General features: G+C 40.4%; 1 gene segment (V, D, J or C); it reads left to right on the forward strand.

Moving 5' to 3' along the window:
• The first annotated feature begins 14047 nt into the window (after window positions 1-14047).
• LOC308117417 (immunoglobulin kappa constant-like) lies at window positions 14048-15704 on the forward strand. The segment is given in 2 exons: window positions 14048-14151; window positions 15192-15704.
• Window positions 15705-15966: the final 262 nt, after the last annotated feature.

Genomic DNA, 15966 nt, shown 5'->3' on the forward strand with positions numbered 1-15966 from the left:
ACGAACAGAGCACTTCGGTAAGCTGTATATAACGCTAAAAAGTGTGATGATAAGACGTCCCTGTCATTGTTTTGTTAGCATTAGCAGTTGCACCGTCTTCATATGTTAGCGCTGTGTGCTCGTTTTAGATTATAATGTAACTTCTGTGTTAAATAGTCGTTGTAATACAGGCAGTATTGTAGTAGTGGGCATGGATGGAGAAGTTAGTGTAAATATAGTAACACACCATTGCGTTACATCCATATGAAGACGTTGTTCTGAAGGTGCATCATCGTCATTTTCATCTCGCTCCGCCGGGTCCGACTCTGGCTCCAACATGTATGGCTGGATGGACAAATCTTCCGTTGTTGACATTTTGTAAATAATGTGTGAATATAAAGTTTCTGCGCCGCTAGATAATTGTATCTGTTCTATCAAACTACAAAGATGGCCGAACAGGGTGACGTTGAACCGAGTGTGACCTCTGCAACCTGGAGAGGAGGAGGGGTATGAAGTGTCTCATTTGCATTTGAAGAGACCGCCCCAAAACGAGTTGCTCTCAGAAGCGCATCAGAAAAGGGGTTGAAAAGGGGCCTGTGGAGCTCTAATAATGAGGAATTCAGACCCAAGCATTGCAGTTTCGCGTTGTATAGACCACAACTGTATGATTTATATGTAAAAAGGAAGGATTTAAAAGCATGATATGTCTCCTTTAAAGAAACAGACTTTCTGATGCAACATACATCAGAGGGATTTCTTCATCCCATCACTTTTCTCACTGATTGGTGAGTGAATTCATTCGTTTTTGTTTATTTGGTATCTAACTGGTGTTTATAACAGAAATTACAACAATTGTAATAACAGGTTCATTTATATAGCAGTTTTTATACTTCAAATGCAACAGATCACAATTAAAAACAATAAATGGATGAAATAAGAACAGAAACCAAAGCAGCACTGAAACAACAATTATGGAATTTAAACAGTAACAAACTGAACATCCCTCCCTGGATCTCTGTCTCTCTCTCTCTGTGTGTAAATAATTAGATAGCTGGTTTTACACTTACTTTTTTCAAGAGTGCTTTTTTATGTGACCCTCAAAACCAGTTTTTAAAATCCCAGGCTTAAATTATTACTACAACCACCTTGACTACTATTACTATAATAATAATGATAACAACAATAATAATAGTAATAATGGTAACATCAGCTAACATTTGCAAATAAAACAACTTTTACTGACGTCGTGCAAAAAACCTGCGATGGTTCCGGCCCTTGGTTTGGCATGCTGCTCTGATTTTGGCCCTCGGGGGGAAGTAATTGAGGCCTGATCTATATTATGTCTGTAGTGGAGCAGGTGTCAGCATAGACATATACACTAGACGCCACGCAGCCTGTGTCCGCCCACCGCTCCCATACGTCAGAGCGGCCGCCATCTTGTGAGGGGCAAGTCTGACCCGTCAGCCTAAACAAGTCTATGTGACAGCGAAGTGTTTTCTGAAGAAAACCACGCAAATATACATTTACATGACTGTGAAGAATCATTGCTTTCATTTTTCATTTATTAAATTAAAAATTATTTCATTTATTTATTTAATGTAGCGTACTTATAGAAAGTATTGAGAGGAAATGGAAGAAGTTTGCAGATGGGACATTGGGACGCTGTCCTCTCCTTTTAGAGCAGCAACATGATGGAGCCATGACAAATATATGGAAAAGAGTTTATTTACACACAATGTGACTTTTATGTACAATGAACATGTACATTAGGGCACAAGTTAGAACTTTTTTGTGGAATAAATTTAGATTTTTTTTTAACATATTTACACACAATAAAATATTTACTTATTATACTTTCATTTATTTTTACATAGTTACCTTTAATATTACATCGAAAATAATTGTTACATATTTACCTATTACATATTTATTTATTGTTACACATTTATCTATTATTACATATTATATGACATATTCTGTTTCAGCTCTTCATTTATTAGATGTTTCGCTCTCAGTTCCTCCAGAAGACCCCCCACTGTGCTCTTTGCCCTCCGTTCTCCATCTTTTCATTCCTCTTCTCTCTCCTCAGACTCTCCACCTCGGCCATGGCTTCACTGAGTCTGGCTGTCAAAGCATCAGGACATGTGGGCAGTGCATAGGAGAGGTCCTAGTGAGGAAAAAGGATTTACATGTTCAGAGTCCTGTGTTATCACATTAATTCACTGCTTGTGCAACGTGCAATCAATTGATCTGCTATCCTAATCAATATATATAATAATAATGTTTGTGTACAACAACAAAAAATGTGTTTTTCCGACCTGTGGGAGGTAATCCTATGCAGTCCATTGTCCTTATTTTGTCTGTTTGTACAACCAAAAGCAGAACAGTGATGCTGTATCGTTGCTGAAGTCCTGACAAATGCCCCTCACAAGATGGCGGACGCACTGACGTATGTTCCTGCCAGTTGTGAGGCATCTAGTGTAAATGTCTGTGGACACAGATGTAGAAATGTGTCAATATTAAAGATAATTTCTAGAATTTAACAAGTTATTCTGATGACGATATCAACTAACCAACTATGTATCTGACTTCCAGCTACATGTGGACAAACATTTTCTGCATTTGAAGATGTAAATAGTTTCATAAAAAATTCACTGTCATCTGTACGTTGTAAAAGACATGCAGAACTGAGGCATAATGTTAAAAACTACAGTTAATTTATTCAAATTTCAGGTTTGTCATGTGTTATAGCTTATTAAATGTGAACTCAACACTGTGTTATTACTTTGTTGGAGTAAAATACACAGATTTTGGGTTGCAGTTATTTATTTATATTTCATAATGCTATTATTTACCGGCTCTGCCTATTTCAGATTGAATTGTGCTGCATCTGGCCCCTGAAGTAAAATGACTTTGACATTTTAATTTACTATAACACTGATTTACACATTTTGATATTTTCTGGAAGGACTATTTATAAAATCGGAGACCCAAAGTCAAGAAACTTTAAGAACTGAAGAGTGATCTTCAGTTTTACAGCAGAGATCCTTTGACATCATGGAGGAGCGTTGAGATTTCTCTCTGCCACCGACCGTGTTGCTTCTCCTGCTCTGCGGAGGCAGGCTGCTCATCCATACCAGATTCCTCTTGAAACTCCAGTCTGTCATACGTGTCATTGGGAACTCCATTGAATATTTTCCTGTTGTCCATGTTTGCTGTTAAGATGAGGACTCGTTTACCAGGATTGCATCCGAGGAGGTTTTTGTTGTTTTTCCTCCTCAGGTCTTTTGCCTGTGTGTGTATTTGAGTTTGGGAGAGTGTGTACTTTTACAAACTGAAGTTCATGTGTTAATTATTCACAGGGGACGCAGGTCAGTTGAAGGGAGATCGCATAAACAACATGATTCCCACTTAATTCAACAATAATGAGTGACAAGGATTTTTATCTTAAAGGTTCTTTTTATTCGTTTAGTTACTACAACAGTTATTCAGTCATGGTTAAAGGCTTGAAGAGTTAAAAAAAAATTATATTCATATTTGGAATTATCATGAGTGGCTGTGCTCCAAGGGCTAAAATACATTTTAATGCTGTCCTGCTTGATAAACTGGAAAGTTTCTGATCGCTCACACCCACTACTGTGATTTCACTCAACCCAAGAATAATCTGTTATAAACCTGTTTTATTTATTTTTTTACTTTGATGGAAAACCACCAGATCTCTTTATTTTAGCATATGCAACCATTTACTAGATAACAGCAGCATTTACATACATGGAGGAATCAAGTCAGTACACAACAAAGACTGTATTCATTGTTTACTAATGTTGCTTGTATATTGAACACTTCCAACCGGGAAATGGGAACTTTCCAACTGGGAACTTTCCAAGTTCCAAGGGCTGATATACCTGAAAAATAAGTAATAACACAGTGGTTTTCATGGAGGCTTCACGTCCTCTTCCGCTCCATCTCACAGATCCAGTTGAAGACCTGCTGCTGGCAGTTTGCATTATACAACGTCTTCAGTCCATCATTACTGTAGTAAAAGTCCCACAGTTCCCTCTCTGAATTCCACTTTGGTTGGGCTGACCACTTCTCCATTGTCTTTGGTTGAAACAAAAAGCAAAAAAATCAAAGACAAATTTATCTTGAATCAGAACAATTATTTGTAGAAACGAAATGTCCAAGTGTGAGTGTGCACAATCTTACGTTGAATTCCCCCTTTTCCCGTTGTTAATCCAGGCCCACGTCTCGTCTGCCGGCGAGCCTGTGGCCCCGACCCAGAATCCACTCTGCCACCAAACCGAGCCGAAGCGCCTCACCAAGTTCTCATTCAAGAGTTGCTGTGTGAGTTCAGACACGTTTCCAGTCACATCGAGTATCAACAAGCTGCACAAGCAGTGAAACCTCTCTTTCAGTTCAGTCTCATTATCATCCATATAGTCATGTTATCTTTTTCAAAAAAATGTTTTTTTATGCATCTAAATACAGATATTTCACCTGGAAACCTCACGATTTCCAGAGACTTTAAAATAAACGGTATTGATGAACTCCAGGATGTGGATGTTATGATCAGCTCTGTTTAACCTGAGAATATCTCAACATGTCAGAGTTCGGTGGGTCCGGTCCTGGCAGTTTTGTGTTCTGTCTGTTTTGGTGGGTGTGGTCTTTCTGTTTTGTGTGCAGTGTTCCTTCCTCCCCCTCGCATGAGTGTGAGAGGATAACTCGTTTCACCTGTGGCTCATCAGCGGCTCCGCCCTTAAAAGCCTGGAGCTGCCAGTGGTCGTCGCCAGTCCGTACTCCTGTGAGGATAGTCGTTTGTGCCAGCTCTCTCTTCAGAGTTATTCCCCCTGGTGATGATCCCTGAGCTCGCAACAGTTCCTGTTTCCCTGCGGACTCCCGGTCCTCGCCATCCTCTCCCATCCTGCACCGTGGAGAAGCTTCTCTGCGGTGGTAGTCTGGGAGCTGAAGGAACCCCCAATAAACTTTTAAGTTTTTTCACTTTCAAATCTGTCCAACGCTGTCTCGTGTGTTCTGCATCTTGGGTCAGAACCCCCCCCCCCCCCCCCGGAATCATGACACAACAGCCATGTGTAATCTTGATTTTCCAAATGTCTTAATTAAAAGGGCATGAAAAGATTGAAAAAGTAACCCTCTCAGATGGTTTTACTTGTGTTCAGAAACAATTCCTTAACATGACGATAGTTCACTTCCCCCACATTGAAGCTCAAAAACGGAACCATAATTCAGTTTCAATCCCATCTGAAGCTCAGATGGTGGAGTTGTGTTCAGCACTGTCATGTTACTTTGAAGAAGCTCTCTCATGTCGACTTTAGACTTTGAAAATCAGTAATATTTGCAAATTTTCTGATGTAATCGTTTGAAGTAGGGCTCTTAAACTCAAATGTACTGGTACTCATGTACGGTGTACAATAAAGAAAAAAGAACAATCATCCATTAAAATGGCATAAATTGTTAAATCTAATGCTTATTTTTTTCTTCTATTAATACTTTTTCTACTAATACATAAAAAAAAGAATATAGTAAATAGTAAAAAAAGAGTAGTATTTCACAGTGGGTTCAGAGACAAGCAGTGGGTCAGAGAGGTGTAGTCAGACGTTGTCGCACTGCTTTTCATCCTCATTTAGTTCTGGTGATCTTACCTCCATGCTTTTTGATTTATAGTCTCCTTTTCTTGGAGAAAGATGGCATCCACTGCTCTTTAACTTTATATTTCCTCTTTCTGCCACAAAATAAATTCTAAAAAACCAAACTTTGTTTGAGTAAATCAATGCTGGTTAAACAGTGTCACTATCTATTTAACTATCTGTTAAGTAAAGCCCATCCAACTGCTCAAGTCATTTAATTTTTCAAAGATGTTCCTAAGAGCTTGTCTTACCGACGTGTTTTCTTGTGGGATGGTTAAATCTGGTCTTTTTCCTGGGGTTAAAGGTACAGACATAGGTGGTGCGCTGGAGCTTGTCCTCATTTATTCCCAGTGATCTTTCAAAAGAAGAAAAAAAATTGTTTGGTTCATTACATGTCAGTCTGTTTGTTTAAAATACTATAATTTATCAGAGGGATAAAGTTCAGACAAATACCTGCTGTCACACTCTGAACGGTCCAAATGTCTTTTCTTAGACGATCTCTTTGGTCCTCTGAAACAGACTTGTACTGAGGGCTGCTCCTGGCCGCTCAGCTCAGAGGGAGGATGTTCACCGGTCACATTTTGGTGTTGCTTTTAGCTCGTTGTGCTGGAGGACGGCTGCTCCACATTTTCCCCTCCACCAAAGCTCCAAAAGCCGCAGGCCTCCATGTTTTTGATAGAAGATGCCAGACTGGAAGATAACCAATGATTACGCTCAACAACTTCATGTATCTTTTGCACGATGATGTTGAATACTTGTACACACACTTACTATCTGTTGAAGCCTCGTACATTGAGATGGCTCATTGTAATGAATGGATGGGAAAGTAGCTCTGCAGGTGTGATCCTTTCCCAACCATTCGGGCGGAGCATTTTATCCACCAAATCAATGAAACACATCCGGTCATACTCCACAGCTGGGTCATCCTCTGTTTGGGTTCCAGCAGGGGCCTTGAAGGGACAGAAAAATAAAGTCAAGGCAATTTAGTGAAAGAATTAAACTTGTTTAGAAACAAAGACGTTTTACAAGAAATTTTACAAACCTTCAAAAGATCAGCCAGTCTGGTGTGCAGGCCCTGAGTAGCTCCACCTGGTGCCTGAAGGGAGGAATGACAGCTCTAGAAGACAGTAGAAATAAGAAAGTACGCAACTTTCTCGAATCAAACAGAGTTAAAAGAGAGACAGCAAATAGTACCTTTAATGTCCAACCCTGGGGCTGCTGCCTTGACCGTCTTTCCTCAAAGAAATTCTGAGTATTTAAGCCGACCTTTAACACGTCGTCTCGCGGCCATCCAACAGTGGATATGATGCGTCGCATCTGTGGAGTCAACACAGTGTTGGAGCATACTTTCAAAAAGACACATGAATATTGCTTGAAGCATTGTGTACTTTTTATAGATGTAGTAATTTCAATAGAATCAATCAATCAACATGTATTCATAAAGAGTAAAGACATATCAACAATAGAGTAAAATCAAATTAAACCAAATAAAACAAAATGTCTCCATATTACTGTGGATTAAAAGCCAGTATGAATAAATGGGTTTGAGTCTGGATTTGAAGAGGCCAAAGTCGGTAATGGTGAGTATGTCAGGGGGAAGTTTGTTCCAGTGTGTAAGGAAATCTTAAACATGAAAACCTAAAAGTTTGCATGAAAATTCCAATGTTCGTAATGGCTGATTCTTATTGCAGTGTTAAGGTTTACTGATGACAATGGTTGGTTCCAATTCTTTTGTGTCACCTGACCACACTGTTAGTGAGACTGATTGGCTGAGAGTGGAGAAGGGGGCGGGCCAGGTCAGACTGCATGCACTGCTTGTGTCTGTGTACGTTTGGAGGAGAGAGAACAAGGAGCCCGGTTCTGTTTGATAATAAAGCCGCTTTGCAAACAAGAAACTCGTCTTGCGGGACGCTACAATATTAATGCACAGTGACTTGGACAAGTAACTTTAATCTGATTACTGGTTTGGAAATAGTAACGCGTTAGATTACTCGTTACGGAAAAAAGTGGTCATATGAGAGTAACGCGTTACCGGCATCACTGGTCTTTTCTGTCAAAAGACGACAAGTGCCATTAACCCCGATCACAAGACTTTGCCCTTCTTAAGCCGCCTCTTTCAAGACTACACATCAGCACGGCAAAGAAAATGTATGGAGGTATTATTGGCGAAAAAGGTTTGAGCACTTGTAAAGTGGAACCTCCATATAGTCTGAGTGAGTGTCTCACATTGGGAACGCCTACAGCGTGAACTAATTAGAAGCTCCTATTACATTCTGAAAGCCATTATTGCCTGGAATCAAGTGTGTCAGTGTCCAGGGGGCGGAGTCTCTCCATCAACAAGAGGGCTTGACACTGGCGCTGTCAGTCATTCAAAAAACGAGCAAGGAGGGTAGTCTGGTGAGATTCTCACTGATGCTACTCAGAGGACCGGGGTTACACAAGTAAGGAAATCCTGACTCCCAGATTGCTGGGCAGATGTTACCCTCTGGTCAGCTGGCTTAAAACCAGCCGTACTGGGACTCAGCCACACTAAGCACCCAATGGACTAATGTAGGAGCTGTAGCATCAAGCCTGTGGTGAAGTTGTGTGAAGTTGTTGAGTCCAGCTTGCAGCAGGACATAGGGGGAGAGACTCCGCCCCCTTTACACTGATGCACTTGATTCCAGTCAAGAATGGCTGGCAGAATGCAATAGGAGCTTCTGATGAGGTCCTTCCCAATGTGAGACACGAAAGAGAGCTACACTTTCTACAGTAATTAAACACTGATAATCTTTTGTTTTTTAGAAAATGATGATGCGTTACCATTCCTGAGTCGAGCAAGTTCACTGAATGTTGTACTTTTTCCATTCAGCTCACAGTATTGATGTAAATCATTAAATAATAAACTTACCAAAGGATCAGGTCAGGTGGTGCAGTGGTAAAGCCTTGTGAATAGTCTCAGTGAGCATTCAGGATCTCTCAGTAAATCTTTCAGGATCTCGGGAGCCTCACAGCCTCTCAGGTGAACTCATGAGCAGTCAAACTGAACGATCGAAGAATTTCTCACAAAACAGAAGTGATATGTCACAAGTGATAGAAGGGTAGTGACTCACATACAAAGAGTTTTGTCTGTTTATATTTATTTATTTATGAATATGTACAAAACAAATATAACAGTGATTATATATCAGTGGCGGCTGGTGATAAGCTCTTCATTATTTTGCAATTTCAGCCAATGTTGACTTCATTTAAGTAAGTGTGTTTATAAACCACATTACAACAATCTTGTCTTTTTTAGACTGAGAGGCCCCCAGTGATAAAACATTATAGTTCTTTTAAACAGCTGGTGAATAGAGAGCACTTATTAAGACTGTTTTATTAACATACTTTTAAACAAAAACAAACAGTAGCTTCATTAGTCCCTTTTAGAAAATGTGTTTTGTTGCTGATTTACTTGGAATGACAGTTAGTCTGAGTTTAGGGAAAACAAAAGCTATATCTGGTATATTTTCAAACAACACATCAATACATCTTTTATATCATTTTAGAATGTTTTGATAGAAACCTCAAAAAAAGAAGCGAAAAATAAATGGCTTTTTTTAAGCTCTTAAATTTTCAGTCATTAATAAATATGATCATATCTAAACTCTTATAAACATTAACAAACCTGGACACATTTGGAAAATCCTCAACACATTTCTGTTTGTGTGCATTTAAAAATAACTAAACTGGAGAAAGTTGAACCTGACCTGCAGCTTTTCAGACAAACTTCTTCTTTAAAACCGGTAAATTACAAGAGATGTGACAGTTAATAATCAGAGACTCGCCGCTTGTTGTCTTCATCTCAACGTCTCTAGAATCACGTGAGAACAAACCAGAAGTGACTTTAAGCCAATCACTGAGCCAGGAGCGATTCAAAAGTCACCCCAAGTCTCACATGAAATGACGCTGATAGGTTTAATGTCATGTCACTCACTCTGGTGTTAATCAGTGATTGGTCAGATTGCTGATAAACCCCGCCTCCTTAGGGCGGCTTTGTTTTTAATTAGGAGAAATAATTTTTAACAATCATGAGGTTAACAGTTGTATAAAAGATACAAACAATCAAAATAAAAATAGAAAAAAGAGAGAAAGAATAAGTGTGAAGGTAGACCATAATAACAAAGATGAGAGAAGAAAGGAAAAAGACATACAATCGAGAAAGAAAGATTTCTGTCCTTGGGGAATGTCCCAGGAGCTCGGGGTTGTCCTTGAGTTTTCCATCTTCTGCCGGGTTGAGGAGTTTCACAGCTCGTGTTTCTTCATGTGTTTCAATGATGAAAAGAATGAAAACAGTTCTTTGCGAAACACAAAAAAATGTGGTTTACATTTTAGAATTCTATTTTTGTGTACAACAAACTTTGCTAAAATCAAAATGGTTCTGATGGACATGTCATGCAAAGAATTCTTAATTATTAAACCATATAAAATATTTTCACATTTGAAATCAGGAGCTGGTACACGTTTAGATAACAGTGATGTAAATCATCCCAAAATGCATTAGAGTACATACAATCATAAAGTATACGGTCTGCAGTTTCAATGTCTATTACAAAAGGAGCAGTTATTGTTCTCAAATCCAAAACGTTTATTTAGGAAATCAGCAGAGGGATATATTCCATTAAGAACCTTTTTATGAGTTTTTAACAGTAATTTTCCCCTGAAGTTGTAACTATTTTCTCTCTCACTGAACATTTTCTGAATGTCGTCCGGCAGCAAGTTGTGCTTTGCTTTAAATAGTATTTGGATAGTTTTGAATTGGATCAGGTTCCCAGTAAACGTTGCCGTCCATTATTACTCTGAGGAATTAGTTTTGATTCCCCCTTGGCCTGGTCCTGCTTATCAGGCTGGAGTTTTTCCCACCTCAGCTCTCTACGACTCGGGTTCACACCTGGTAGACGCTGGGCGGCTCCAGGTGTCACTGGGCACACGCTGTCGGCTCAGGTCATGACTGGAAAAACTCAATTCTTCAGATTTATTCATTCGTTATTGATCGGTGATATTTGTCAGACCAAAACTCAAATCATGTGTGTTCAGGACTGAAGACACAAATGTACAGATACAGAGAATGGAGCATTGAATGACTGGGCCCAGATCAGATCATTGTCAGATCATGCACTCCCAGACAGTGCTGTCCAACACAGCAGGATGAGGCTGATGTCTCAAACAATGTCCCTGAAGAGACACCAGGACCAAGCCATCAAGAACAGTCCAAGAAAGGACGTGGGGTGTGATGGAGGTTCCCTCCACTAACACCTAGTGGAGCCCAGCTTGAGCATGAGGAGGAAACGGTGCTGGACAGAGAGGACTGGACCCACTGGATCATTACTCAATTGTGACTTTATTGTTTTCTATTGAAATGTAAAACGAACGTCCTCATATGTGGACAATATTTTTCTCAGAAACTACAACATGTTAAAAGATAATTCTTTGTTTTTACACTCATCGGGTTCTAATCAACTCAAAAAGCAAAATAAATCTAAATGAGAAAATAAAAATGGAAGCGTTTGGGTCTGGAGGTTAAATGTATTTATTATGCTATTTATTATTATGACTTGTCATTTTATTTATGAACACAACACACTGTCCACGGTGTTGCTGGGAGTGGGACATTTCCCAGAATCCCACACAGCAGACAACATTGCTGAGATGACGAGGGCTCTGATGGAGGAGTGGGGAATCCAAAAGAAGGTCAGAGGTCTTGTCACTGATGCAGGAGCTACATGATCTCATGTTCTAGGATATTGAAGATGCGCCACACAAAGTGCATCGCTCATGTTTTCAACCTAATTGTAAAAAAAGCTCTGGATCACACACCTGGGCTGGGGGGGATCAGGAGCAAGGCGAGAAAGATTGTTGGCTGCTTCCAGTCCAGCACAGTCCCAAAAGAGAAGCTCTGCCAAATGCAGAGTCACATGGCAAGACCACAACTAAAGCTCCTGCAGGAGGTGGACAGCAGGTGGAGCAGCACCTCCACCATGATGCAGCGCTTGTACGATGAGAGAGAGAGCCAGTTGGTGCTGCTCTGGTGTCAATGAGAACGGCTCTCACGCCACTTTCTGCTGAGGAGTACCGCTCTGTGAAAGAGTCTCTGGGGGGGCTCTCTCCTTTTCATACAGCCACCATGGAACCTTCAGAGGAGCAGAGAGTGTCCTGGTCCAAAGTCAGTCCTCTAGTCTGCATGCAAAGCCCTCCAGCTGTGTGTCCACCTGACCAGGATGCTGAGTGAGTCTTTGTCTCCCATTGAGACCATGAGTGTCATGACGATGGACACCCTGCTTGATCCCACATTTAAGGCTGTTTGGTTCTGCAGCCAAACAAACGCTGAAGCAGCAGTGAACCGCCTCACCTCTGAGTGTGCCTGATTGTGAGAGGTGGGACATTCAATGTCCTTCACTTGTTGTGTCCATCCTGGTTATTTAACATGAAGTGAATAATTCCTTTGTCTGTGGCAGTGAGCATGAAGCATGGTTCTTCCACACGTCTGCTGATTGGTAGTGAGGATCGTCACTCTGAACAAGTCTGCAATATTAAAACATCTCATCCTTCGTAAACCTTAATCAGCACTCTTAATAAACTGACTTGTCTTCTCTAAGTACATATAGAGTACATACAAGCTTTAAACTGGGTCATGTTTGAGTTTCTAAGATATTGTTTTGATGACCTTGTTCACCTCCATCTTCAGATCAGAGGTGCAGCAACACACTGCAAACCACACCCGTTCATTTCAGTACAGATTTTCCCCCAGGCCTTGAGGACAGCACATCTTCCTGATGCTCTGAAAAAAGTATTTGCACTACAGGAGACTTAGTAAGTGACGACTCTCTGCAGCTTTGCCTCTTAAAAAAAGGTTGGACCCAGGTGAGTTCTCTAGTACTGCAAGACCCTGAGCCCAGAAAACTGAGAAGCAGGTTCTGTAATGATCTGTAGCCTCCAGCAGAGGGCGCTGGTCATCTTACATTGCTCTGGGAGGCTGATGGTGATGTGTGGCTGAGCTCATCTGCCTGTTAGTCCACCAACAATGTGAAGGAATCTCAGTCTCAGGGGCCAGAAAATCTCCTTGTAGGGAAATGTTTCTGGTGAAATTATGTAAATGTATGTATATATATATAAAAGGATGGCTGAGATGTTGATTGACTTCTTCATGTAAACAATCATTTTCCACTCTGAACACACGATCTTAGGTCTATATTATTTTTGAATTGTATATTTTCTTTTAAGTAGTTTATAAGCTTAAAAACTGTGGGCAGCCATGTTTTAATAAGTGATTACTTAGAAAATGAACGAAGAACCAGTTAATCCATGTAGTTTTAAATATAAATGTAACAGACTTATAATCTTGTTAGTTTATGATTTGCTTTGTGTTCAGTGAAGTGTATCAGTGTGCAGCAGTCAGTTTCTGTTCAGTCTGACTGAGGGAGGTTTTTGTACGACGGTTTTTCACTGTGTGAACACACTCTGACTGTTGATGGAATGAAAACTCTGACAGTAATAAACTGCAGCATCTTCAGCTTGAACTCCACTGATGGTCAGAGTGAAGTCAGAGTTTGATCCACTGCCTGTAAAACGATCTGGAGTCCCTGATTCTCGAGTGTTGGTGTAGTAAATGAGCAATTTAGGAGGTTGTCCATCTCTCTGTTGGTACCAGGCTAAACAGTGACCAGCACCATAAACATAAACTTTCTGACTGGTCCTACATGTGATGGTGACGGAGGCTCCCAGAGCAGAGCTGACTGCTGCAGGCTGAGTCACTGTGACCTGGCCTCTGGACTCTGAGGAAACACAGACAGAAACATCAAGCAGCCTCATGGTTTTGTGGGCTTCATTTCAGAGGGACGGATGTTGACAGAGGAGAGGAGTTTGATTCTCTGGACTTTACCTGTGAAGCAGCAGCAGAGGAGAGTCCAGATGAGGACGCAGATCACACTCATGTTTCTGATGAGGAGGATTTCTCTGTCTTCTGTTGTCATGAAGGACGGCTGTCAGTCATCCAGTCTTCAACTGTCAGGACTATAAACTCTCCCAGAGCACTGGAGCATGGTGCTGCTGATGCAAAGTGGCTCTATGGAAATGTTCTGACTGACTCCAACAGGGACCTGGATCACTTTCATCTCTCACTTTCACTCTGGATTCAAACTTTAATGACAATATTAAGGAATTAAACTGAATAATTAAAGATACGTCTGTAGTTTTTATATTTTTTTACATTTTCTATTTTTGCTGTTAAATCTCTTCAGGAATAAATTCCAATAGACATAATAGAAAAAATAGAAAATGATGTTTAAAACAATCTCTATAAATATATGTATTTGAAGTAGACATTGCAGATGAAAGAACTGTTCTCTTGTGTTCCGTTAGGATCAGGTGGTAAAAGTTGTTTTGGTGAGTTTGTTGGTTTCAGAATCAGAGAGTGGCGTCTCTCTACAGTCAGAGGTTTTTGTACAGCGGCTCAATGAGTTTGTATCACTGTGGTACACGTTCGGTGGAGGAACCAGACTGGATGTTGGAAGTAAGTTTATTCTCCTTTTAATACTTTCAACTAAATAATTCAAATTCATACATTAAACCTCGTTTTGAATGATTTGAGATTAGAAAGATGTTTTTTTTCTTAATAATTATTGTAGTGATCAAGTTTTAATCTCCATTGATTTCATGTAGTTTAGCTCAGCTCTGTTTCACTTTAATTTGATCACAGAGAAAAGTTATTAGTTTTACATTTACACCGGATTAAAATCTCATTAGGATTAAATGACAAAACCAAAGATATTGTCAGTCTTTAAATGTGCTCAGTTAGAGCCTGATGGCTGTGGAACACACTGTTTTAACTCTACCAGTCTCATGTTGAAGCTGTTTTTACACTGACCTGTGTATTTAGGGACATTTCTGGTGCACTGGTCTGTCTTTGGGCTGAGTTTTAGTTGACATGTCCACTGTTTGAAATGTGTTTGTGTTGGAATGTGTGCAGGTTTTATTCTTCTTGTTTTATTGAGTGTCTCTTCATCACAGCTGGATTTATTCTTGGTTCTATAGAATGTTTCCCAATTCTGTTTCTGCTGATACTTTACAATTAATATTATTTTACAGTAAAATAAAAATACTGATGATAAATGTTATAAAATTATGAAAACCTCTTGATATAATTTTCACAGTTTTTTTTTCAAATTTAGCTCCTAATAATTGAAAATATTAATTTAGATTTGAAGTTCATGTTAAAGTTTCCAGTCATAAGTTGTAAAGTGTAAACTTTCTGATAACGTTGATGCAAATGAAGAGTAAACGTTGAGACATCAGCTTGTGTTCCTTCCTGTGTAGTTTGAGGTATTTCAGGTCAAAGTGTTGGATGATTCTCTCTGTGCTGATGTGCATGAGAGGCTTCTTAAAGGGAAGTGAAACAATGTGTGAGTGAGTGACTGCTGGAGCAGAAAAAGCCTCTGACAGCAACTTCTTCCAGGACCAAATCAGCTGTCTCCCACTAAAGCTGTCCAGGTGTGTGCTGGTTGATTGACAGCTGGGTGCTCCCTGTCCTCTAATTTGATTGGTGTCTCCTAGGTGATACCCGCCCCACCCTGACGGTGCTGCCCCCCTCCAGAGAGGAGCTGCAGCAGGGGAAGGCCACGCTCATGTGCCTGGCCAACGAGGGCTTCCCCTCAGACTGGAGTCTGAGCTGGAAGGTGGAGGACAGCAGCAGCAGCAGCAGCAGCAGCAGCAGCTGGGAGGAGAGCAGGAGCCCCGGGGTGCTGCAGAAGGACGGCCTCTACAGCTGGAGCAGCACCCTGAGGCTCCCTGCAGACCAGTGGAGGAAGGTGGGCTCTGTGACCTGTGAGGCCACCCGGGGCTCCCAGACTCCCCTCAGAGAGACACTGAGGAGAGACCAGTGTTCCCAGTCCTGACCGGACTCACTGGGACTCTCACACTGCTTTTACTCTCACACTGATCTCACCTCTGTCATTCACCCTCTTTCACTTTCTTCTATCATCAAAGCAAACTGACTTCATCAATATTCATCTTCTTTCATCATCATTTTCTTCAAGCTTTGACAAAATAAAGACAGTTTTCACCTCAATCTTTGGTCTTTCATGACTTTTTTACAACAATAAAATAATCATGGCAAAGATGGATGAATGTAAAAATATTATATGAGAGTGTTTATATCCTCACATCCTTATTTATATCTTTCAATAAAAGCTGGAAGTTGAAACGTGTTTGCATGTCCTATAAATGGTAGGATTAGATTGTAACAGTGGCAGCCTTGCATTTCAGACCTCGGCCTTCACTAGTGCTGGTCTGAGTCAATCCACCCCTCAATCACTTTTTTATGGCTACA

The sequence above is a fragment of the Lipophrys pholis genome, assembly GCF_963383615.2.
Source record: "Lipophrys pholis genome assembly, chromosome: 12".
NCBI classification, from domain to species: Eukaryota; Metazoa; Chordata; class Actinopteri; order Blenniiformes; family Blenniidae; genus Lipophrys; species Lipophrys pholis.